Source organism: Pelodiscus sinensis, chromosome 4 (genome assembly GCF_049634645.1).
Source record: "Pelodiscus sinensis isolate JC-2024 chromosome 4, ASM4963464v1, whole genome shotgun sequence".
Taxonomy (NCBI): domain Eukaryota; kingdom Metazoa; phylum Chordata; order Testudines; family Trionychidae; genus Pelodiscus; species Pelodiscus sinensis.
Window position 1 is genome coordinate 36,606,230 of NC_134714.1, and position 27,611 is coordinate 36,633,840.

A 27,611-nucleotide genomic window follows, 5' to 3' on the forward strand; every position below is an offset into this window, starting at 1 on the left:
TTAATCCTGAAAGAGAGACAACTGAAGATCAAACAAAGGAGAAGAAAGAGGCCAAGTGATGGAAGGGGAAAGTGGATGAATGTTAATTTGATGTGTGTATAGAATTTAGGTCTCTAAACAGTCCCTAGATATCACAAAGTATCCTACCAGGCCATCTTCAGGGAGCAGTGTGAGAGTCAGCTCTTTATAAAACATGTATTTATGCAATCAGTGTGATGATCAGTAGAAAGATTATTCGCGAGTCGTAATGTTCTTTAGATCAAGAAAGGAGAAGAGCCTTATATTCATTGGGAACCTCATCATGCAGATTGATTGTATTCACAGGGTTCATTGGGAACCTCATCATGCAGATTGATTGTATTCACAATATGCTGGGTGTGCACTACAGAAAATCTAAAGTAGGTATGTCAGAGCAGATAACTTGTAGATAACAAGCTAACTTGGCTTTGGGTAGTTTAAGATGAGATATTAAGGAGAAAACAGTGTCTACTGGCCCTGGCTTCAATTCTGTACTCTGCCTGTTGTAGTGTGACACCTTGGACATCAGTCACATACTTCCTCTATTCCTTAATGTATCCAACTCTATAGTAGTGGGATGATCATTCTTATCATCCTTATGTGATATGAGAGACTTAATTAATCAGGGCCATGCTCCAACTGAGTAGCATCATACTGCAGTTAGTCCCACTGTCTTAGCTGAGACTCCTTGTGAAGCAAATAACTGCACCACATGACTAAGCTGAACTTAATATTAGTAAAGTGTTTTGACAACCTGTAATAAAATAATCTGCTATATGAGTAAAACATTTTGTTGGTGGCTTTCCCTACTATCATGTTCATTCTGCAATATCATCCAGTTAAATTTTGGCCTTTCAGATGGGGTAGCCCTTTGAACCCATGCTACCATAACTTGCTCTCATGGTTCTTCATATACCCCTGTTTGTAGCTTTCTCAGCTCCTGTATACACATTTTATAAGTCCCAGGTAACAGTTTCATGTCAGGCTGCTATTTTTACTGACTGTTCATTTCAATCAAGTAATCATTTTAGAATATGTTAATAATCATCTTCTGATGCTTTATAGACAGAGCACAATGCACAGTGAATCCAAAGCATGTGACTATCACAGAGGCAGCTTTTAAATGTAAGAGATTTGTCCAAAAGAATCAGGGAAACCACAAAGCCACAATCAATGTCATAAAAAGGTACAAATTAACGTCAAACTCTATAATTACCTTACAATTTAGAGGCCTCATATATATGCAGATAATATGCCTTTGTAATGTGGCTGAAATTATATTTCTGAAAACAGATGCTTTTTCCTACCATCTGTGATAAGCCTGTTTGTACCCTTGCCTTACTCCTTGCCTAGAAGCCAAAATAAATAAAACAAAAATTGCTTCCTGAGAGGCATTGGTAAAGTAACCTTCATTATATTCCTATCACATCATTTTTCCATCTCTGTGCAGACATCACTGTTCTCTGTGTTACTAGGATCCTCTATTAAAGTTAATCGACTAGTAATTTCACCCCACTGTAATTAAGACCAGACTGTGCCAAACCTTGTATTTGGAATACAAGTTGAGAGAGGGGAAAAGACATTTGAAGAGCCTTCGGGGCTCTCCTGACCATGTTTAGGCCCCAGCCAACATGCTGATAATTAAATACTTTAAGGTCAAGGCCCTAGGATCCAAGGCCCTAGCAGTTGTGCTAGAAACCCAGAACAGGGTGAGGAGGGACAAGGAGTTGGATGGTTTAGGCTCTCTCAATTTCATATTCCCTAACATACTTACTTGTCAGGAGGGCTTGCCCATGGTGTCAGAGAGTTTGCATCCTTTCAAAAGACATTGAAGTGTTTATTTTCTCTTTGCACTCTTGGAAGCATTGTAGTTGCCATAGGGGTATTTTTTTCCTCGGGCCCACCTATGCTTTTGTGCCTTAGCACTGCCCCATTTCAAGACAGTGATTGACAGCTACAGTTTAGCTCTTGGACTTTAAATTCCTCCTGGTCATGAACTTTATCATTCATTGTATTTCCTCGTGCTGCTGCACAAACAAGTCTCAATATAACTAACCTTCAGCACAGCTGCAGACTAGGCTGGGTAGCCAATAAATAGGCACCACAGCCATGGAGACTCTACGTCTACTGTAGCAGCATAGTGAGTAATGTTGACTAATAATTCATGTTGTTAAACTTGTCACCATACATTATAATCCTAGCCAAATTTGATGTCTAATTAGTAGTTTTGCAGATGTTTCCTGTATTTTCTCTCCCTCAATGATATGACACATTTTTTCTCTTCCTCTGCATCCTTTTTTTTTTCCTGCAAGAATCTCTGAGTTAAAATGCAGCTATAGGAAGCAAAAACAACAAGAAAAAGGGTTAACAATAAAACCTGGCTTTGACAAAGATTGAGAAAACCATCTGAGAGAGAGAGAAAGATTCAGTTCCCACTTGAGTTGACTGCTTTGGAATACTGGGATTCAACCTGAAGTTTATCTCTGTCCCTTATGTTCTGTTTGGAAAACTCTTAGAATGATACTTCAACATTTCTCATTTACTACCTATTTTATTGAAAGTACAGTTCTGTGTCCCTGTGTCATTTTTATGGCCAGGATACCGCTGTGTCACTGATCCTTTTTATCTCATTATAGAATAAAGTAATTGTTCTAACTCAAGATGATATAAGGAGCATCACAGCTGCAAAAATAGATAGTGAACCAAAAATACTTCAGTTCTCAAAAAATATCGAAAATTTGGTGCATTCTTTAAGCTGAATCTCATATATGAGGGAAAAGGATAGAACATTAAAGTGTCAGACAGTATGCCTTTGAATATGTTAGATCATTCACAGATGGGTTTTTTTGTGCCTTATTAAAAATAATGTTAACTGAAATATAGTTCAGTTAGTCTAAATTCAGTACCCTGAAAAATACTGTATTAAACAAACTAATTAGTTCAACAAGTTTGATAAAGGACGATAAGTAAAGGTTAATATGAATTTGTCAAGAAAATACCATGATAAACAAACTAATTTCCTTCTTTGGTGGGGTAACCTGCCTAATAGAGTTTGTGGAAGCAGTAGGAGTGATATATCTTAGCATTAATTAGGCTTTTGACACTGCCCCACCTGTCATTCTTATTTAAAATAGACTTAGGGAAATATGATCTAGATGAAGTTACTATAAGGTGGGTAGATAATCAACTGAAGGTAGTTATCACTGGTTCACTATCAAGGTGGAAGAACATATCTAGTGATATACAGTGGGGTCTGTTTTGGGTCTCATGCTGTTTAATATTTTTATTAATGACTCAGATGAAGAGGTGGAGATTATGCTTATAAAATTTGACGATGACACCAAGATGCGAGGGGTAACAAACAGTTTGGAGGACATGATTAGACTTCAAAATTACATTAATAAATTGGAGAACTTGTCCAAAATAAACTAGGTGAAATTTAAGTAAAAAAGTGGAAGTTACTACAAATATGAAGGAAAAAAATCCAATGCACAAGTATACACTAAGGAATAACTGACTAGTCAGCAGTACTGCAGAGAAAGATCTGTGGGTTTTAGTAGATCATAAATTGAACATGAGCAGATAATATGATGAAATTGTGAAAAGGCTATTATTATTCTGGGATCTATTAACAGGAGTGTCATTATGCAAGACATGAAAGATAACTGTCTTGCTCTACTCATAGCTGTTTGGGACATCACATGCTGGGAAAGATGAGATCAAATTGAAGAGTCTAGCAGAGAGCAACAAAAATTATAAGAAGTTTCCAAAAGCTGATCTATGAGGAAAGGTTGAAAGAATTATGCATATTTAGTCTAGGGAAGAAAAGGATGAAGCAAATACATCATAGACTTCAAATATGTAAAAGGTTATAAAGAGAATGGTGACCAATTGTTCTTCAAGTCTATCAAGGTAGAACAAGAAATAATTGGCTTAGTCTAAAGCAAAGAGATTCAATTTGGATAATAAAAGAATTCTGTGTATAATGATATTTAAGCATTGTAACTGCTTATCTAAGAATGCTGTGAAATCCCAGTCCACAGAGAATTTTAAGAAGAAATAATATACACATTTGAGGGATGGCCTAGGTATACTTGATTCTGCCTGAGTGCAGGGTGATGCCACAGGGTGTCAAAGCTATCCCCATTCTGATACTTCAAGTGCAAAAGGTGGGGGCCCACTCACATGATATCTTAAACTACCCTGCTAATAATGGCTTCTATTTAATAAAAAAAAAAAAGTACACTGCTACTACCCAACTGAAAAAAAAAAAAAACCCTTGAGAGCCAGGAAGACACACTTGCAAATTTCTTCCTATTGGCTATCCCCCAACCTCTTTAGCCCTCCTCAGGAAATTACAAACTAATTTCTTAAGTGCTGACCTTTAGTCTCAGTCACATGCACACAGAAGCTCCTCTCTTCTAGGCCACAGAAATCAGACCATAGTCTTAAAAAGGTGATTTTGTTAACAAAAACAAAGAAGATATACTTGGTAGAGCATACTTCACTGCTAGCTGTTACAGAGCAACTGAAAAACGGCATATTGAAAGCACAGAGAATTGGTTTCCTGGTGTAAAAGTTACAGTTACATAGGGTCAGCACAGAGTTCACAAACTAGAAATTAGACCACATCTAATTTAACATTCCCTGTTCTACTTACATCTTTGTCATTCCAAAGTTTAGGTGGTTTGGGGGTTTTTGTTGTTGTTTTTTATGAGATGTGGATATTAGAGGAAAATGCATGTCTTATTCCCGGCTCAATTAATTTCTCTTTCATCTCTTGCTCTGAACTCTCACAAAGAACTGTAGCAGGCAGAATCTATTTTTTTATTCAGATGTCTCACTCTCTTCCCTTTGGCTCTCCTGGCTGCCTGCAAACACTTCCTGGATACCCACTGTTTCTGGGCTTAACCCTTTACAGACAATTTAATTAACTGAATGGCTGGGATGTCTATAATAGGGCAGTGACCTTCCCATTCATCTCACACACACCGCAAATCACAGATGGTGCTGGGCAGGCTGATCCATACTGGCTGTGATTTCTTCTTGGAAGTCTAGGAAAAAATATTAATAAGATACATCCCCACATTCATAGAATAAAGTGACTCAGATTGCAGGACAGTTTTAACTAGCTGTATCTGGGAAACTCTCATGGGGAAGTAAATCAGCCACTTTGATTTTATATACAGCACATCTCAGGAGCTTCTAACAAAGTCCTAAGTGCAGTACAGTATAAATTGTCTACAATATCCTGCCAAGCTTAGGAATGATTGGACCTGTTTGTTTGTTTGTTTTTTAATTTAGGAACAGGCCAATCTGGGATAGCCTCTACTTCAGCCTGTAGAGGGTTGATAGTTCTTGACTCATCTGGTGTCTAAGGTAAGTAACCCTACTTAGGCCTATTTCACACTTTCTAGCCTTAACTGTCAGCCCTGCTTTTTTATGTTGTGGTAACCAGTTTGGAGGTGCTCTAGGTGTTCTGCCCATGAATTTGAGAGAGGCTACTGCAAATCCAACTAGTAGATTATCTTCCTGTGGGAAATTCTTAAGGGTAAGTCTACACAGAGGCACTATTTCAGGAAAATGGATGTTATCACAAAATAGTCTTCTGCACATCTTAACAGCATGCCTAATATTTCAAAATATGTTTGAAATAATAGGCTTCTTATTCCGGCTGCATGAAACCTCGTTGCATGAGGATTAAGGAAGACACTGGAATAGTGATTTATTTCAAAATTAGTGTTGTGTAGACGGTGCCAAATTTTGAAAAAAGCTATTTTGAAATAAACTACGTAATTTGTGTAGGTCAAATTGTGTAGCTTATTTCAAGATACCTGCTACTGTGTAGACGTACCCTAAGTGCGTCTTCTTGGCTCTCAAGGAATTATTACATTTGAGTGGTGGCAGCATATCACCCACAGTGAGGGAATCTGTGATGTTGGGAGTTTTTTTAAACATAAGCCTTTAGTGGCAGGGTAGTTTATGGTCTCTTGTGGGCCTTCTGCACTCAAAGTGTCAGAGTAAGTAACATACTTGACACAGTGTTACACTGAATCTTTAAGATGGTGCAGGGCCAGTGCACCTTCATCTTATCAGCATTCTCCAGTTTGGTCAATTAAGATGCACATAGCCCTACAGCAGAAAAGGGGCCTAGAGAGAGAGAGAACTGCATAGGACTTAGTGCAGTGAATGCAGTTTGCAGGAAGGAAGAATTTGGAAGCATCAGGATGTCACCCTGCATGCACATGGCTTGAATGCTCAACTGTAGTTGCAAAAGCCTTGTAAATAGTGGCTTTAATAAAAAGTCCAGCTATGTTATTATTATCTAGCAATAATATATGAAACACTTAGCACTACTGCAGATTAGGCCACCACAGCCATTTTCCTGCAATGCTCTGTGTTCAGAGCCTGCTCAGAGCCTCTCTGAAATCCACAGTCTTCCACCAGGTGCAGCAGCCTGTTTGCTTGCTAAGCAGTGCAAAGTCAGAGCCTTATTTTAGATATATGATTATAGATGTAATTTATAAATCTGGAGTACCCAAATAGGCCCACATCACACCACATGGTCTCACGTTTATAGCATACATAATAGAAGCAGGATATTTTAGAATACCTTCTGGTCCAAATTCTTCACTGTATGCTCTAAATTACCATAAAATTTAATCATTATAATTTTAAATATATAACTGGTACTATGTGTAATACCTTTGTTTCTAATGCAAGTTGTCTTATGTACAAGTGATGGCATTTTAGTGACACAAAAAGTAGCCCTCATTTTCAGAACCTCTAAATAAGTCCTAAAATATGCTTTTAAAAATCACCTATGTCACAATTATAAAGGTGAATTCTGGCAAGAAGCAAGGGAGGGCTAGAAACAAATGCTCATTAGACAGTGCGACTTCCTTTTTCCTTATGTGATATTGCTTCCTTTTCTAATGCTGATATTTTACAAGACAGAAGACCTTAAAACTGTCACTGGTCCAGGATGGAAGACAAGTGCAGTTTTCAATTCTGGATTTTTCTTGATCCTCTTGTGAGGGCACAGTAGAAAACAAAGTGTTTGGTGTAGATTATTTTCATTAAAACAATAGCAGTTATATAATGTTATTCAGTAATTTTCAGCAGAGTATTGATTGGTCAGAATGCAGAGGAAGTTAATGATGAAAAATAAACTCAACTTGGTTTTTGATGTAAGCACTTTGTTTGATTTTTGTAGAAACAGACTATTTCTCTAGTCTACTACATGCTCATATAAGGTATCCTTGCACAATGAGTGTGTGCATGCATGCCCCTAGTTAGAGAGAAAATATGGGATAGGAAACTGAATATAGTTAAAGACATTTCATATTCACCTAGCTGCATTTGGCTGGAATTAGAAATAACACTGATATAAATACAGCGAGAAAATTGTTTTCATGGACCATTCAACCCAAGGGAAAAATATTAGAAATCTTTCAAGAAAGCCTGATCATGAGAGTGTTCCAGCTTGAAATGATTACTAGAACAAAAAGATTCGGAAATTTAAACCTTCAGAGTTATTGCCGTAAACATGGTTACATGAAAATTGATAATCCCTAAGGGACTTTAATGGAGTGTACCTCCAAACTGTTTGAGGTTGGCCAATTATGGAATGTTTGAAAAATCTCCAGAGAGAGAGAGAGAGAGAGAGCACTCATGCGGACATATCCAGTGGTTGAAGTGGATTGAAATAGAAACAACAATATCTGCAGCATCCAGAAGGTGTGGGACGTGTAACAGTGATACTTATCCAAGTCAAGAAGAGTAAGGGCAGGTATTTGTTTTGAATAGAGGGGGAGTTGTGTTCATCCCCTGCTTCCTCTTAATATAGCCTGTGGATATTCACAGAAATTTACATAGGGCGAGCTCCTCCCAGCTGGAGTAAATTGGCATTATTTCTTCAGACAAAAGGGTCTTCTCATAATATAGAGACATATAGAAAATAAAGACCTGATGTCAGACTTTCTTCTATATACACCAATACACACATCTCCCCTCCCCCCCCCACACACACAGTAGCTCAAATAATTAACTAAATTTTGTATCAGGAAAACAAGGTTATAACAATAGCCGAGGAGGAAAAGATAGTGAAAATGCTATAGTCCTGCAATTTCCGTTCTCTCAATGCAGTTATAAATTAATTAACTATTAAACGTGAATTAGTAGCTAGGACATTGTTTTAACCAGAGTTTTAAATTGAAATTTTAGAGTCCAGAGTGCCTGTGTCTTCCTGAAATGTACATCCCTCCTTTCTATCTACATTGACTTGTATTTTATCCAGGAGTTAGAGTAAGACCCTAGGGCTTGGCAGACCTTCTGCTTTGCCAGAACTTCCCCTTTTGATATCTTAGAGGGGTGCTATGAGGATAAATACATTAAATACATACAAAGAACTTGGGTGAAGGGGACTATGCAAGTATTAATTCAGACAGCTTGTGTTTCCTGACAGATTTAGACATGAATAATACAAAATGGTTTAGCTGCTATTTGCGTTTAGATTCATTTTTCTCTATGTGTGAGAATTTTTATTTCAGGTACAACTTGATAATCTGTCTCGTTTCACCTAGAAACTGTAATAAAACCTAGTAAAATCCAAGTAAAGTTTAGTGCAAAGTTCTATACTGGTATTATCTTAAGCTGACACCCAGGAGAGTCCACAAAAAGAATCCTTATTAATCCCATTGATCTTTCTAATGAATGATATTTAGCAACCCATTATTCAGCTATCTTGTCCCTATCTTGTCCCTAGCTTAATGATTTTTAATACTATCTGTCCAATACTATAATGTGCAGAGTGCAGTAAAATTTTACTTTGGGAGTTGATGGCCATTCACAGGAGAAGCTCTCAGCTCCTCATAGCACTGATTCCAAAATCAACCAATTAGTCAGTCAAGATGCCCATTCAATAAATTGAACAAACAAAAAGACCATGCATGACATCCAGAGGGAAAGGAGTTACCTTGGTCCAACATTGTAGGAAAGTATGAGGATCTGACAATGAGTAGGTCACATAATGTTTCAAATGTGTATAATTTTAACATTTATAGGTTAGTTTTAAATAACATTATATACTATAGTAGTACTTCTTCCAGAGAGGTTAATGAGGCAATGAGTTAAAGGACTAGTTATTCACTTTTGCAAAAGTGGCTTCAAATAACACTTAGGTTATAATATTACACTAATTTTATTTCAGCCACTTACTCCCTTTTGGGTACTTTTTACACATCACAAAAACATTGCATAGTTAACATAACTGGATCATTCCTTAGACTCCATATATTGCAGGGAAGGACTAAATTACTTTGGGAGAACTATTCACAGATTAATAGATGTTAAGACTGGAGGGGACCCTGAGATTATCAAGCCTGACCTCCTATATAACATAGGGTATGTAATTCACCCAATTACTCCAGCCCTCAGACCTATAATTTGTGTTTGATTGAATGATATTGTTATGTGAGAGGATTGCGTGAAGCTCCTTTATGGAATCAGATGCCTAACTGAAATAATAGGAGCAACCATCCAAAATACAGGCACATGACAAGACACATGATAGAAGCTGAACTATATGGCCCAGAGAGTTTCCCTAGAAATTGACATTGCAAGTGCAGAGGCTAAGATACTGATTGTTGGAGCTTTGTGTGTTTATGTGAGACAGAAGCATCAGAAATACATAGAAGAACACCAAGAAGGCCCCAAAAAAACCCAAAGAAGCTCCATATACAGCCAGAGAAGCCTGTTAGCATGACCCTGAGAAGAAAGGTAAGGCATGGAGAGCGTTAGGGTAATGTGTTGGTTGAAAGAGGCTTAGAAGTAAAGAAACTGTCTCTTGTTGTTTAGTGCTTCTTGTAATCAAGGGCACAGTTCTTCTGATATTTGTTATAAATTAATAGGATTGCAACACAGAAATACCAGATTCCAACAAGAGTTTCTCCTTCTAACAGAAATAATTTGCTAGACTCCAAAAACTTTATGATTGCTTGGATCAAAAAGTGGTAACAATATCTTCCAGAAAGTCATTGAGTCTTGAATTAAAATCTTCAAAATGAGGAATCTCCCCAACCCTGTCTGTGAAGCTTCTCTCCTGTCAGGTCTTTGGATTCAATAGCATCGCTTACTACTCTTCCACAGACAGGCCAAACATATACAGGACCCATTCTGCCCTAAGTGAAGCTGAAGAGAGTTCTGTTAACTTCAGTGCAAGAAAGTTCAGGCCTATCTTCAGTATATATATAAAGGATAAAAACCAAGGGTAAGATCTCTAGCTGATGTAACTACTGGGGCAGGTCCACTGATGTCAAAGGAGGTAGAATGATTTACCCCAGCTGCATACCTCTACAACACAGTTCTTTTGGGTATGTCTTTACTGCAATAAAAACCCCATGGCACTGAGGTTCATTCAGAACCTGGATCATCAGGGGGACAGGGCTATAAACAGCAGTGTAGATGTTCAGGCTCAGGCTCTCAGACCCTTCCCTATGATAGGATCAGAAAAGCTGGGATGCCACCTGGTCCTAAACATTTGAACTTCAGTTCTATAGTCCCACAGTCCAAGTCCCATGAGCCTGAGGCAGCTGATCCAGGTCATCCGTGGCTATGACACCAGTCTTTTATTGAAATGTAGACATTCATAGGTACCAAAAGGACTATTCACTTAAGGGCTGCAAGATGGATCCTAACCCCTTTCTCAGTGTCTAATTGAGGGATAATTAGCTAGAATGTTATAAATATTTTGTTTTACAATTCAATGATGAGGTTACATCAACAGATGGAAAATCAAAAAGCACTTAGTTGCAGGATTAAAAGTCAAAAGTCAAATGTGTACAAAAGGCAAAGCTATGAGCCAAAATGTACTGTTATTCACTGTCTTGTCCAAGTGCTGCTCTTTATTGCTCTTTATATTTCTTGCAGGAAGAAATCTCTCAGATCCACGTACAGAAAAGAAACAAAGAAGCTACCACCCAAATCTCACTACTTCCTTCAAAGCAAAGGCTACTTTCTTGGAACATGTTGCTTTTGTCAAAGGCTGGGAGACTGTGGTTTGATTTAATGGGGCTGTCTGTAAAGTGAAGAAAGCACAGTCACGGCCATCTGCAGTGTGATTCAACTTTCAACAGACCAGACATAGTTAAGCCTCTGGAATTGTTGTCCCCTAAAGGAAGATAAAAACCCTGGCAAGGGAATTAGTGTGATCTTGCACCATTAAACAAATATGTGCACCACTGCAAAGGATTCTTGCTTTCTTATTGCTGCTCTTTAGTCCTGCTTTGAGTAATGCCACCAAAGAAGCAATACACTAAAAGAAGGAGAAAAGAAACACGAAAATAGAGGAGATTCAAAAAAAGCCCCTCAGAGATTGGAATAATGTAGGTTTCTTGCAGCCAGTCTAAAAATATGCATGAGAGGAAGGGTTAGAGGAAAGAATCATGTCGGTGGTAAAAATCACTCTCAGGAGCTAGTGCTCATTGGCTAATAGAAAATGTCTCCTGCGGGCTACAGTAATGTATATGATTCAACTTTGCTTTTAATTAAAAAGGGGGGGGGGAGAGAGTTATACTTCAGCCATCATAAAACGTATGTCCTATTGTACTGTTATTAGAAATGTGCATATTGCAGAGAGTGGCAGCTCTCTTTAAATACAGGAGACAGGAGTTGAAATCTGTTTCTTTAATCCTCATTCCTGTTTTAGCAACAAAATTAACATTAAAGCTGAGATTTACAAAGGAGCCTTCAGGAATTAGGTGCCAAATTCTCATTAATTTACAACATGATTTTGGAACCTAACTTCTTTAAGATCATGTGGAAATCTCAGCCTAAAAGACAGGAATAAATTATGAGAGTCTCAATGCTGTTCCAATTCATTTCATACTGCCTGTGGCCCAGTTTAGGGCAGACAAGGGAGCAAGGTGTGAGTTGTACTGGCAGAAAAAGATAGTCAAGAGTATAGGGAAACTTGGGATGTGTAGAATCATAGAATCATAGAACCATAGAGCTGGAAGAGACCTCAGAAGGTCATCAAGTCCAGCCCCCTGCACTAGGCAGGACCAATCCCAGCTAAATCAACCCGGCCAGAGCTTTGTCAAGCTGAGACTTAAACACCTCTAGGGATGGAGACTCCACTACTTCTCTAGGTAACCCATTCCAGTGCTTCATCACCCTCCTAGTGAAATAGTTTTTCCTAATATCCAACCTGGACCTCTCCCACCACAACTGGAGACCATTGCTCCTTGTTCTGCCATCTGTCTGAGAACAGCCTCTCTCCATCCTCCTTGGAACCTCCCTTCAGGAAGTTGAAGGCTGCTATCAGATCCCCCCTCACTCTTCGCTTCTGCAGACTAAAGAGACCCAAGTCCCTCAGCCTCTCCTCATAAGTCATATGCTCCAGCCTCCTAATCATTTTGGTTGCCCTCCGCTGGACCCTCTCCAATGCGTCAACATCCTTTTTGTAGTGGGGGGCCCAGAACTGGACACAATACTCCAGATGCGGCCTCACCAAAGCCGAATAAAGGGGAATAATGACATCTCTGGATCTGCTGGCAATGCTCCACTTAATGCAACCTAATATGACATTAGCCTTTTTGGCTACAAGGGCACACTGTTGACTCATATCCAGATTCTCATCTACTGTAACCCCCAGGTCCTTTTCTGCAGAACTACTACTTAACTGGTTAGTCCCCAGCTTGTAACTATACTTGGGATTCTTTCGTCCCAAGTGCAGGACTCTGCACTTGTCCTGGTTGAACCTCATCAGAATTCTTGTGGCCCAATCCACCAATTTGTCTAAGTCACTCTGGACTCTATCTCTGCCCTCAAGCGTATCTACCTCTCCCCCTAGCTTAGTGTCTTCCGCAAACTTAGTATCATCCAGGTCATTAATAAAGATATTGAACAAAACCGGTCCTAGAACCAAACCTTGGGGCACTCTGCTAGAAAACGACCGCCAACCTGACATCGAGCCATTGATCACTACCCGCTGGGCCTGGCCTCCAAGCCATCTTTCTATCCATCATACTGTCCATTTATCCAATCCACATTCCCTTAACTTGCTAGCAAGAATATTGTGGGAGACCGTATCAAAAGCCTTGCTAAAGTCAAGGTATATCACATCCACTGACTTTCCCACGTCCACAGAGCCAGTTATCTCATCATAGAAGCTAATCAGATTGGTCAGGCACAACTTTCCCTTTGTGAATCCATGCTGACTACTCCTAATCACTTTCCTCTCTTCCAAATGCCTCATAATGGATTCCTTAAGGATCCCTTCCATGATTTTTACAGAAACCGAGGTAAGACTGACCGGCCTATAGTTCCCTGGATCGTCCTTCTTCCCTTTTTTGAAGATGGGCACTACATTTGTCTTTTTCTAATCATCTGGGATTTCTCCCGATCTCCACGACTTTTCAAAGATAATGGCCAAAGGCTCCTCAATGACATTTGCCACTCCCTCAGTGCTCTCAGATGCATTAAGTCCGGACCCATGGATTTGTTTACGTTTAGCTGTTCTAAATAGTTCCTAACCTGTTCTTTACCCACCAAGGGCTGTCCATCTTCATCCATCTTGCGTCACTTAGCGCATTAGTCCGGGAGTCCACCTTGTCCACGAATAGAGAGGCAAAGAAAGCATTGAGTACTTCAGCTTTCCCCACATCATCTGTCACTAGGTAACCTCCTTCATCCAGTAGCGGCCCTACACCGTCTCTGATCACCTTCTTCTTGTTAACATGCCTGTAGAAACCTTTCTTCTTATCCTTCACATCCTTTGCCAGTTGCAATTCCATTTGTACTTTTGCTTTCCTCATAACCCCCCGGCATTTTCGAGCTATACATTTATACCCCTCCCTGGTCATTTGTCCAAGTTTCCACTTTTTGTAAGCTTCCTTTTTGTGCTTAAGTTCACCCAGGATTTCCCCCGTAAGCCAATCCGGTCTCCTACCATGTTTCCCTCTCTTGCTATGCATCAGGATGATTTGTTTCTGTGCCTTCCATAAGGCTTCTTTAAAATACAGCCAGCTGTCCTGGACTCCTTTCCCCTTCATGTTAGCATCCCAGGGGTTTCTGCCCATCAGGTCTCTGAGGGAGTCAAAATCTGCTTTTTTGAAGTCCAAGGTGTATATTTTACTACTCTCTTTTCTTCCTTTGGTCAGGATCCTGAAATCTACCATCTCATGATCACTGCTTCCCAGGCTGTCAGCCATCTCTGCTTCCCCTATTAGTTCCTCCCTGTTTGTTAGTAGAAGGTCAAGCTGCACACGGCCCCTGGTTGGATCCTTCAGCACTTGGGTCAAGAAGTTATCCCCAACATTCTCCAAAAACTTCTTGGATTGCCTGTGTACTGCCATATTGGTTTCCCAACAGATGTCAGGGTGATTCAAATCCCCCACGAGAACCAGGGCCTGTGATCTGGAAGCTTCTCTCAGTTGTCCAAAGAAAACCTCATCTACCTCATCCACCTGATTCGGTGGGCTATAGAAGGCACCAACCACATCCCCAATGCTGTTGTTTGCACCCCTAAACTTAACCCATAGACTCTCAACAGGTTTTTCTCCCTCTGTATACTGGAGTTCAGAGCAATCATAGTGCTCTCTTATGTATAGTGCAACTCCTCCTCTTTTTCTCCCCGCCTGTTCTTCCTGAACAGTCTATACCCTTCCACGACAGTGCTCCAGTCATGCGAGTCATTCCACCAAGTCTCTGTTATCCCAATTAAATCATATTTCTTGGACTGGGCCAGGGCCTCCAGTTCTTCCTGTTTGTTGCCCAGGCTTCTCGCCTCAGATAACCAGTTGATCGCCCTATCTTCTCCATTCGAATCAGGGGTCCTCCTTTCTTGCTTGTTCCTCTCTGGTACCCTTTAAGTTTCTCCCATACTTACGGTTGAGGTGAGAGAGGTATAGGAACTCCTGCAACAGGTCTACACCCATAAAGATAACCATTAGTAGGGGAAATCTTGGATGGTTTTAAGGCTGCTTTTAAAGTCTGGATCAGGGGTCCCGTATACATAAGTACAAAATGGAGATGACAATGTCAGTCTGCTGCAAAATATGAAATCTTAGTGTGTTTTTGTATTTAGTTTAACTTGCCCACATGTCCTTTGCATTAACAGGAGTGTTGTGAACATGACACCAGAAGTTATTCTTCCGCTCTACTGACCAGGCCTCAGTTAGAGTATTTTGTCCAGTTCTGGGCACCACATTTTAAGAAAGATGTGGAGAAACTAGAGACGGTCCAGAGAAGAGCAACAAGAATAATTAAAGATATAGAGAACATGACCTATGAAGGAAGACTGAAAGAATTAGGTTTGTTTAGTTTGGAAAGAAGTCTGAGAGTGGACATGATAGCAGTCTTCAGGTATCTAAAAGGGTTTCACAAGAAAGTGGGAGAAAAAAAGTTCTCCTTGGCCTCTGAGGACAGGACAAGAAGCAATGGGCTTAAACTGCAGCAAGGGAAGTTCAGGCTGGGACATTAGAAAATCCTTCCTGTCAGGGTGTAAATACTGGAATAAATTGTGTAGGGAAGTTGTAGAATCTCCACCTCTGGAAATATTTAAGAGCAGGTTAGATAGACATCTATCAGGGATGGTCTAGATTGGACTGGGTCCTGCCGTGAAGGCAGGAGAGTGGACTCGATGACCTCTCAAGGTCCCTTCCAGTTCCAGTGTTCTATGGTTCTATGTCCTAAAGGAAGAATCACCCTAGCCTATTTAATCTCAGTAATTATTCCCACTTGATGTGAACTCATTTCTAATAAGTAATCCCATAAATAAGGGGACCATAATATGGAAAAAGGAGACCATGATTATATTGACAGCTTAGATACAGGTTCTTTATGTATTTATTTATTTAGTCTCTGGCTCTTATTTAATTTTCAGATTAGTTTTGCAGATTTCATTTGGAGGCTGTTTCATTCCCATGTCCGTGACATCTCTGGGAATCACTTTAGTCTCTTAACCTAATTGCCAGCCCTTGTGATATTTGTCTCCTGCCAGAGTACAGTGTTAGAAATAATAAGGACTTTTTCTCTGTGGCAGAAAGTTCTCTGCCTCTTTGGAAGTGTTTTAGTTAGTTATACATTGTTAGATATAGATATTTCTTTTTTGAAACTCAGCTATGATGAAGGAGTTGTTAAGCCTAGTGAATAGTGTTTGCGTTTTGTGGAGTTTCATTCTGCTCTATGGGGGCTCTCAATAATGTTGTTTCCAACACTGCAATGAATTTAAATACAAAAATGTAACAAGAAATGTGCAGATCCTCTGGAGAACGGGAAGGAACTCATATGGGTTATGTGTAAGAAAGATTCATTTTATCTTCAAGAAACAGTTTATATGAGAACTGAAGGATATTTTTACTCCCCCCCCCATCCATCTAAAGATGTTGTGCTAAATTATACTCTCACGCATACTGATATAAATCCAAAGTAAATCTACTAAAGTAAGTTAGTTGTTCAGGATGCACCCCCCATGTAGCTGGGAGTTGTATCTGCCCTTTTTCTTTCAAAAGCAGCTTTTATTTAGTTCTGCATAGTGAGGTCAGCATACATAACACAGCAAGACAGGAATAAACTGTAAGTCAAAGGAACTGAGTGCAAACATATAAACAAAGCACAACAATGGCTCGTTACAGACTCTAACAAACAAAACCTAATCTTTTTGTTTGTTTTCATACAAAGAAGAGTAAACTTTGGAAAGGTTTTACAAAAACATCCTTGACTTACAGAATAATGTGTCTCGGTCTCCAAAAGAGGATAAAATAAACAGTTCTATTTTACAAGGGCAATTCATTTCACCATACAGAAAGCCCAAGAAGTAGGGCTTAAAGTGCACAAAAAGGAGTAGGGATAGTGTGGCATACATCAAATTCCCCAAATCGCCTGCTTCTGCAGCTTCAGCCTTTGGGAATGCAGCTCCTCCACTACATTTTCCTTAGGTATTAGTAGGGGCGAATATAGGGCAGGGTGAACGGGGCGGACATCCCGGGCCCCATGCTTCAGAAAGCCCCGCGCATGCGCCGTGGCGCCGCTGCGCATGCGCATGGCGTCGCTGCACATGTGCCATGGCAAAGGGGGGGCCCTGCAGAATTATGCTGCCCGGAGCCCCACAAAACGGTCATCTGCCCCGGGTATTAGAACAACTGTTTCCACATCATCATAGACTCTGTAGCCCTTCCATGAGTCCTCCTCTGTCACTCATTGTAGAGACAATTAATACTCTTTTGGTGGCATGCAGGCTTTCTGGTGCAATGGCTCTATTGTTTCCACATCCCTACTGTAGGGTCCAACAAGTCACATGGTTTCCTAATGTGTTGTTTGTGCCAAAAGAATAAGCCAGGAGGTGCATGGAAGATTCAGAAATAAAGATGAGCTGGCCTAAAAAACAGAATGAGGAGATGCAGGATAGGACTGTTTATTGCATTCATTTTTCAGGAAGCTAAGCTCAGCTTTAAAAACTCTGGGAAATTCTGCAGTAATGAAGAATCTTTCATGTGTGAGCATATATCAGTCACAGAAACAAAGACATGGAGCCTGGAAGGGAGCTTTAGAGGTTGCAATGGGGTGCAGTCACAGATGACTCCTTGGGGCTGCTTCCCGGTGTGCTGATAAAGCCACAGTACACCCCATCACAGAGCTTTTCTAATCCATCCTCCTGCACTGAATCATAAGCAAATATGTCTAAACCATCCCTGACAGGTTACCAATGGAGATTTGGAGTCTCCATATCTAGATGTTTTAATAAACATGTTAGAAAAACACCTATTTTGAAACTTAACTATCTTTAGAGTTTGAAAATGATTTCCAAATATGGAAACTAAATATCCCTTGCTGCAGTATGTACCAGCTAGTTCTTTCACTATTTTAATCTTTCCTCTTAATTTGAGCTTTCTAAACATTTATCATTTTTGTTGCTCTGTCGGATCGCTCTTCAATTTTTTTTTTTTTACATTTTTCCTGAAATGTCTCTCTCCAAAGTGGACACAGTACTCTAGCTGAGTCATTACAAGACATGAATAGAGCAGGCCAGTTATCTCTTGTATCTTACATATGACACTTCTGCTAGCAGCCTTCAGAATATTAGCCTTTTTTGTAACTGTATCACATTGTTGACTCATAGTGTGATCCATTATGCTCCGCAGCTCCTTTCTGACTTGCCAGTTACTTCCCATTTTGTACATGTGCATTGGATTTTTCATTCCTAAGTGTAGTACTTTCCACTTGTCTTTATTCTTGTGGATTTCAAAACATTTTATTGAGGTCATTTTGAATCCTAATCCTATTCTCCAAAGTGTTTGCAACCTCTCCCAGATGGTGTCATTCTCAAATTATGTAAGCATACTCTCACCCACTTTATCCAAGTCATTAATGAAAAATATTGAATAGTACCAGATTCCTGAGGGGCCCAAAATTATATATTCTCAACATTTGACAGCAAACCAGTGGCAACTATTGTTTGAGAACCGTCCTCAAGCAGTTATGCTCCCAAGTTACATTTGTTTGATCTAGACCATATTTCCCTAGTTTATGATAATGTTGGAGGATCAGTGTCAAAAGCTTTATTAAAACTAAGATGAATCAAGTCTGCTGTTTCCTCCATATAAACTGTGCCTGTGACACCACCAAAGAAGGAAATTAGTTTGATTTTCTATGATTTTTTTCTTGACAAATTCATTTTGCCCATTGCTTTGTCACCCAAGTATGCCTGAGGTGCTTAGGAACTGATTGTTTTTATAATTTGTTCCAGGTATCAGTTAGGCTGACTGTACACAATTTCCCAATGTATTTCTTCCTTTATGTGAATGCATTTTTTACCCCATTATAGTTATTGTGAATAGCTCGGTTAATTAATCATATGTCAGAAGGGTCTTATATTTCCATCTTGTCACTATGGGCCCTCTGGACCTGGCTATTTAATTTCTTAAGACTGGCATAATAATTCATCCAGTATCCTTACTATGCACAAATGATGCTTGGATATAAGTGCCCAATATCAAAGTGAGTACTTTGAATACACTTCTCAAATCATTGCTCAGTTTCTGGCAGCAGTAAAGGATATGAAATAAACTGGCGTATGCTATCTATGGATCTAATATTTACTGTAATTTGCCAACTCAACTTGGAATAAATATTCTGATGTCCAGAAGACTTTGCTCACCATATATAGTATTGGCAGAAATCAATGTTTATTTTTTTCATAACTTTGACAGATAACAATGTTTCTTCTATGATTTTTTAAAATTTTTTGTCATTTAAATGTTCACTATTTGGGAAATTATAGTCAGATAATTGGAGGATCAGACTACAGTTTTTTCATCTCAATGTCTAATGTAATTAAATAAGTTAGACTTATTACCATTAAAACACTAATTCTCAACATCACATTTCAAATATATAAAACTAAATAAGTCAAACTCCAACATCTCAAACACCATTTTTCTTACTATGCTTCTCTGTACAGTTTGAGTATTTCTGGAAATACTTTATTTGCTTGTGTGTGTGTATAGAGAAATTGATATTTACTGACATTTACAAAAAAAAATCTAATCCTTCTGATCCTAAATATAGTGGGTTAAATTCTGTTCAAGATACATTCATGTGCAAAGCTGGAGTAATGCATCTGAAGTCAATATAGCTTAATTGTGGAATGCCCTCTGATTCTTTTGCAAAGGGTTCTAGATAAATACAATTTCTAGCTTATTCTTCATTAGCAGAAGATTCCACAGAAACCTCTGTTCATTCAAACCTGAATGTTCTTCAACTTCAGAAACAGGCTACAGGCTTTATATATTTTGGGATTGTTCCTTCTTGTTAATGCATTTTAAGGTCTTATTGTACCTTTTTCTCCCTCTAAATCTGTTTGTCTCTTTTCTTTAATACAATATTAAAGTGATCTATTATAGATCTGGTCTTATATCTTATTGAGTCAGAGGAATAAAGTTATCTCTTAATATGTTCCCAGCTCTGACTTTGTACATACAGTCTCTGATGCTTAGGATGAAGTACACAATGTAATTCCTAAGCTTAGAAGAGGATCAGTGATGGGTAGAATGTTTCTTTTCACTCTTTTGGGCATGTAAATCTTAAAAGTAAGGAGCAGAGACTGAAGAAGAAGGGAAACATACACTCATCTCAGAGGCTGGAGACAAGAGATGACCCAGACAAAAAATGCCACAAATGGTTTGCAATTATATAGCCTGCTATGTTTTCACAGTCTTATAACAGCCTCTTGAAAAATAAGAAGAGAGCAATGTTCCCTCCCATCCATGTGTGGAATACATTTTTTTATGTGCACTATGACATGGGCGAATGTGCATCAGCAGTAGAAACAAACAAATCTAACTCTGGAAACTCTGCTAACCATCTGGAAGGTATTTGAATCTCTCCTGAGTGGCTGCACAAGCACACAGCAAATAGGGGTCGTCTACAAAGCAGAGTTATTTTGAAATAACTAGTGTTATTTCGAAATAACAAAGTAAGCATCTACACAGCAAGCCAGTTATTTTGAACTCATTTCAAAATAACGGGCTTCTTTTTCGAATTCTGTAACCTTCATTTTACAAAGAGCAACACCTATTTCAAAATAGCAATTTCAAAATAGAGCAGCTGGAGTTATTTCAAAATAAGTGGTCTCCAGGGCTTCCCACAGGTGCCCTGCTGGCCACTCGGTTCACACTCATCAGAACCCTTAAAACTGCAGTCAAAGGGGAAAGGGCTTGTGGCACAACACAGGCCCTGTTCCACATAGCAGCAGACATCACAGCTGTCCCTGTTGACATGAGAGACCCCTGTGCTCCGTCCAAGCCTTCCATGGCTGCAGCTGAGCAGGCAGCCAGCTTCCAGGATCCGAACTGGAGCTGAAAGAGACATACACCTTCCTGGTCATGTGTGGGGATCCTGGACCTCACTGAGATCTGGGGAGAGGAGGCAAACCTGCAGGATCTCCACACCAGGAACAAGAATGTGGATGTCTATGGCTTGATGGCTGAGAGCCTAGGCCACAAGGGCCACATGCACACCCAGGAACAGGTGTGCATGAAGATCAAGGAGCTCAGGCAGACCTATGCCAAGCCTAGGGAGCACAGCTCGCACTCTGGGGCGGCACTACAGACCTGCCCTTATTATGACCAGCTCCACTGCATCCTGGGGGGGGGGGGGGATTCAGTCCCCCACCTCCCGTTGTGAATTTGGGCTGGAGATTCCAGTCATTGCTCTCCCAAGGGTAGAGCCAGTGAGGAGAAGAAGCAGGAGAAGGAGCAGGAGGAGGAGGTGGATGCCTTCAGCATCATCTCAATGCCTGCCAGCCAGGACATCATGCTTGTCCTGAAGCCGGTACCTCCTTCCCAGGATGTTTCCCAGGCTTCATCTGAAGCTGGGGAATGTCCATCAGGTGAGTGCCATGACTTTGCTTGGAGGTGGCAGGCAGCAAGGGGCTGCTGCACACTCCTTGCTTGGCCTTCTTGGCCTGGGGATCATGCAGCAGCCTGTACACATGGAGCACCAGTCCAGGATGCACATCCCCATGAGTCTGCAACAGGGGACCCTTGTGCTCTTGCTCACAGGGTGTCTGGAGAGGCCTGCTTTTCTCCCAACACTGGGTGATACTCCCAACACTGGGGTGGGACACCCTCCCACCACAAGCCACCACTATAAAGAGGCTGGGGACATGAACACACACTGTTGGCTGACATCTCCCCATGCTGAACTGGTTCTCAATGGATAGGTAGCTGTCCAGCATGATGAGCTTCCAGATGGCAGTGGCTACCTGCTTCTGGAGGAGGAAGGAGGGTTGCATGTGGATGTTCCATTGAGTGAGGGCAGGGGCAAGCCACTCAGACAACTTCATGAAGGTATCTTTCCACATGTGGAAATTCTGGAGCCACTGCTGGTTATCCCACCACTCCATGATGATCCGGTCCCACCACTCAGAATTGGTGTCTGATCGCTAGAAGTGGGGGTGCACGGTGTGCAGGGGAGGGCAGGTGGAGTCATGATGCATGAGCAGCACATAGAGAGAGGAGAGGAGGTGCCCCACGATGAGCTGAGGGTCCTCTTCCTACAGGGACACAAGGGCAGCCTGTGGAAACTGCAACAGGAGGTCCAGCATGAGATATAAGAGCTGGTGACTGTTTAGAGGCAGATCTGACTGCATGGCAGCAATGCTGTGATGTCCACAAGGGCAACCACACACAGCAGGCAGAGAAAAAGCTTTGTTGTCCCTCAAGCAGGTATGCAAAGGAGAGGAGCCTGAGACATGACTGTACATGGTGGTACCTTTAACCATGAGCCTCAGATAGCCTCAGGCAGCAGCTATGGGAAGTGACTGCTGTCCTGATGCCCTGCTTGAAGTTTTCTGGGTGGCCTACATGCGATTCAACACCCAAGGAATGTGGACACTATTTCAAAATAGCTTAGAGCTATTTTGATGGGTATATTCTGAAATAAGCATGGAGTATAGACATATTCATAGAGATCATTGTAAGATATTCTTCTGTGTTTTCACGTAAGATTTTTTTTTAAATAAATAAACATTTCAAAAATTATCGATCAGCTCTTCAGCATTCTCAAAACTTGAAATGACACATTTCATGGAAAAAACTGAAACATTTTAATAAATGTGGACTGTTTTGTCTAAATTAATTTTAATTACAATTTTTGTAAACATTTTGAAGTTTTCAGATCCATTCTCTTTATTAGTAGGTTACAACTGTGGCTCAGATCAGAGTGCCAGAAACTTTTGAGATCAAAAGTGCCATCACTTGTAATGATTATGGTGGCAATGCATGCCACACATGCCGTAGAACACTTGCAAAACATATTGTTGCATTTTGCATCAGCTTCATTTCTGAATGGGATCAAGTTGCAAACCTGAGTAACTGATATTACAGTAATCTAATAAGGAAGTGAAAAAAGCTAGGGATTATAGTAGTGGAAGTCTACATTTGAAACAAATGGTTGCTATCTTCTTGCCAGATATGCTTGAAGCCTGCAGTTTTGGCCACTTCTGCTGCTTGATAACAATAACTAGAGAGATGTAACAAGACTTTGCAAAGTGTAAGTCATCTTACTTGAAATATTATTTACTAAATCTTCATGTTGCTTCCCTCCATATTACCTGGATTAAGTCCTAGGAAGTCAGCCTCTATCCTTGCCCTTGACTCAGTGAGACGCAGCATATTGCCCTCAGCTGCACCCTGTGAATCAGATTAAACGAAGACACACAGGCTGGTTGTCAACAGCTGACTGAAGGCACCGTAGACTATACTTCACCAATCCTCCTCCAAATTCACAAATAAGTTTGGGTTGAACAAAACTGAATTTTCCAATGAGTAAACTGTTTTCCTGAAAGAATTGACCCAGCTGTAGACAAGACAAAGCTTACTCGAGTCCCATAAAAACAGTGCCCTAAGGGTGAAGGAGCAAATTCATTTGTAAACATCTGAGTCCTTTCATAGCTAGATCATAAAAAGGAAAAAAAATATTGCTTTTATGAGGAGATCTCTCCTTCACTGTGGACACCAACATCCAGCTTGGTAAGGAATACTGTAAAGCTTGAAATCAAACCAGTTTTCTATGTACATCTATTAAAAGAGGAAGGCTGGTTTGCTAGTTAGGGGATGAACCTGGAACTTACAAAATCTTAGTTCAGCAACCTGCCCCATCACAAGCTTTTTCTATGAGGTTGGGCAAGTCCTTTTACTTCTTTGTGCCTTCTTTGTTTCCCATCTATACATTGGAAATAGTGGTGATCCCTGTCACAGTCCAGTTGTGAATATCAATACATTCAAGATTGTGAGAAGCTTTGGTGCTTGAACATATTTGTACCAGAGAGAGATAGAAAAAGGATTGGATTTCAGTGCAGTGAAGTATACATTTTTCTCAGAGACTTGGGCATCTGATTGCCATAAAGCTTCTAATGCATTGTCAGTCTTGTATACATGCCATAAAAAGACAAATATTCACTTAACTGCAAATGATAGCTTCTCTCACACAGTTCATTATTGAAGAAGTCCTCTTGGCTGATATCTTGTTTCTATTTCCATTTTGTTTCCATCCTGTAGCTGAAAAAGCCTGGTTCCATATACAACTCACTTACTGAAACAACACTCACAATTTTCTATTAAATTTTTCCCAGACAATGGAGTGGCGTGGATTGCCAAATGTCATGTAGCATCAACCAATATTTAGTAAGGGGGAAAAGGATCTTAAAAAAATTGCTTATGTATCACTGGAAACAAAAAAGACAACATTCACAGGACGCTTAAGGTGGCTAGAGAAAAAAATGAATGAAAGGAACTGTTAGTAAAGGCTGAAAAGTACCATATGTCCTCCAAAGCTTAGGCACAATGGGGAACCACCTTAATGGCTTTCTTAATGCATCCTGTTGTGACTAGGTATTGAAAGACATATGGTGCATTTCACCCTAAACTGTGCATTTTCTGAAACATCTGCAATGTTCTTTTTAATGTTTTTGTGTATAATTATATAGTTTAAATTTTTAAAGCACTTTGTCCTTCAGTTATTAGAGGGCACTTATATTTTGCAATGGCATACTATGGCTAACCCTCATGCATACTTTGACCTTCTGTTTGTTTTTGGTATTTACTATTTACTCTGTATACATTGGAGAGTAAAACAATATCAATATTACTATAGGACCTTGATGTTGCATGTTCTTACAGGGAATACTATTCTTCTGTGCTCCAGTACAAATGTCAGTAGAAGTGGTGTTTGGGTGGGTGTGAGCTTAAGCAATGGTGTTAGTACTCTGAAGAGTAGTATATTTCAAGCATGTTGTGTACCCAATATTAAGTACCAGTTTGAAATAATGAGACAATCCATGACCAAACTGTGGATATCTATGAATAGACCTGAGTACCATTTCAGCTAAGAATGTTTTTCACTGGCCTCTTTCCAACTATTAGATCAGACCAATGTGTGTGTAAAAGTGAGGGATGAATGGGGGATGCATAGGAAAGGATGACAATTTGCTACTGGTCAGCACCTAAAAAGGTACTCTCTCCTTACATCTAACAGCTTGGGGAGCACAGAGAAGAAATTGTCTCTCTCTCATCAGAATTTCTTCCCGTGGCCCCTCATAGGGCACATAGCTACATGTCACCACTTATATCCATCCAAAGCATAACTGATTTTTAATTTTACCAACTCGTAAATGCTAAATTCAGATTTTTGTGATTAGTTTTTGGCACTGTAGGAACCAGCCTATAACAATTGCTATAAATGTACTTAGCAAAACAATATCAAGTGATAAAACTTACATTATGTGCAAAGTGCTTAAATAATAGGTTTTGGCTCTGAAGTATGTCACAAAATAATTTTAGCTTATGTTGCATTATTACTTTTCTCATGTTATTTAAAGGTACATCCATATTTATATCAATACATCTGATTTCAGGCCTAAACCTTTTTCCAAATTATTTTGCAGGGTTTTAAAGAAAGCTACTTCTCTCTTTTACTTTGGTTAAAGTAATGTCTATATATGTACTAATATCTAAGGGTATGTCTACACTACAAAGTTAATTCGAACTAACAGCCGTTAGTTCGAATTCACTTTGATAGGCGCTACACATACAAACTGCTAGTTCGAACTTAATTCGAACTAGCGGAGTGCTTAATTCGAGCTAGGTAAACCTCATTCTACGAGGACTAACGCCTAGTTCGAATTAAGTAGTTTGAATTAAGGGCTGTGTAGCCACTTAATTCGAACTAGTGGGAGGCTAGCCCTCCCCAGCTTTCCCTGGTGGCCACTCTGGGCACCACCAGGGAAACTCTTCTGCCCCCCTCCCGTGCCCTTAAAGGGGCACGGTCTGGCTACGGTGCCCGTGCCAGGTGCAAACCTGCCAGCACCCAGCCAGCAGACCCTGCACCTGGCACGGCACGAGCCAGCCACCCGCTGCAACCCAGCCCTCCGCATGTTCCCAGGACCAGGCTGGCGGCTCCCAGGAGCCTGCCCGGGGCCACAAGAAGCGGGCGCGGGCCTGGTCTAGTTCGGAGATCGTGGACCTCATCCACGACCTCTGCACTAGGCACAGGAAAGTGGCCATCTAGGGCAGGATAGCTGCCAGCCTAGCCACCCAGGAGCAGATTTACACGAAAATCAGCTACCAACACCAGCTACCCCAGAGGGGATGGACCTAAGACAATGGCCAAGCCATTTGTCTCGTGCCATCCATCTCCAGCCTTCCACAAACAGAGGCCAGGGACACCATTTCTACCCCCTGGCTAATAATACTCCATGGGCCCAACCTCCATGAATTTATCTAACTTGTCTTTAAACTCTGTTATAGTTCTAGCCTTCACAGCTTCCTGCAGCAAGGAGTTCCACAGGTTGACTCTTTGCTTTGTGAAGAAGAACTTTCTGTTATTAGTTTGAAGCCTGCTACCCATTCATTTCATTTGGTGTTCTCTAGTCCTTCTATTATGGGAACTAATGAAGAACTTTTCTTTATGCTCCCTCTCCACACCACTCATGCTTTTATAGACCTCTATCACATCCCCCCGCAGTCTCCTCTTTTCTAAGCTGAAAAGTCCCAGTCTCTTTAGCCTCTCTTCATATGGGACCTGTTCCAAACCCCTGATCATTTTAGTTGCCCTCCCCTCTCCCACCCTCTGTCTTCCCCTCTCCCACCTCCTTTTCCCAGTCTCCCCGAGTTTTGTTCAATAAAGAGTGTTTCTATTTTTGAACACACGTGTCCATTATTTTGTACATCAGGAAGGGGGGCTAGGGAGTGGTAAGTGGAAGGAGGTGAGGGAGGAATGGGGTACGAGCCCCCGATGGGAGGACTGGCGTGGCTCTGTGGGCTCCTCGGGGTGGAAGCTCTCCTGCAGCGCCCCGATTGACCCCCTTCCCAGATGGCAGCCTGCGGCAAGTGCAACCGGGCTGATGGCCGAGTGCTGTGATGTGCCGAGTGTGGGCACTCAGGGCACTCCAAGACAGAACTGCTCTGCTGTCCCTCATCGAGTTAAACAAGCGAGCGGGGAACCCCTGAGAACTGTCTGAGGGGTGGGGGTCGGGTTCCTTTAAGCTCAGCCCTTGGCTAGCCTGAGACAGCAGCTCCATGCTAATCTGATGCCCTGCCAGCTTCCGGCCAGCCTTAACCTCGGTTCAGGGTCCACTCAATGGACGTGCTTGTTCGAATTAGCAAAATGCTAATTCGAACTAGTTTTTAGATCTAGATGCACTAGTTCGAGTTAGCTTAGTTCGAATTAACTAATTCGAATTAAGTTAGTTCGAATTAGTTCTGTAGTGTACACATACCCCAACTATCCTATAGGAGAAATGCTGTTTGACAAAAACTTAGACTGAATAAAAAGTTATAGATGGTTGTTCCCTTTTTATTGTTGCTGTATTTTCCTTCCAGCTATCACTTATTTTATTTAAAGGGTAAAAGTATGTTTCACCAGTTTTCCCCAATCTCCTCACTGCCTTTAACACATTTGTAAAATAATCCACAGGATATATAGATATATTTTGAAAATGTGTTCATATAACTATCAACTTTAAGCAATCAAAAATCATAACACTAGTTCAGAAGTAAAAAAGATTTTATTTCAATAAATGGTGTCTGAAA

The 27,611-nt window shown here is 40.5% G+C and overlaps 1 long non-coding RNA gene across 1 annotated transcript in view; it reads left to right on the forward strand.

The window, feature by feature from the left end:
- The window catches only part of LOC142828967 (uncharacterized), a 39,350-nt gene extending 28,103 nt beyond the window's left edge, over window positions 1–11,247 (forward strand). The window contains exons 2-4 of the long non-coding RNA XR_012903156.1: window positions 5,323–5,397; window positions 9,695–9,798; window positions 10,948–11,247. This is a non-coding gene — a long non-coding RNA (uncharacterized LOC142828967). The remainder of the gene's footprint in view (window positions 1–5,322; window positions 5,398–9,694; window positions 9,799–10,947) is intronic.
- The last annotated feature ends 16,364 nt before the right edge of the window (window positions 11,248–27,611 follow it).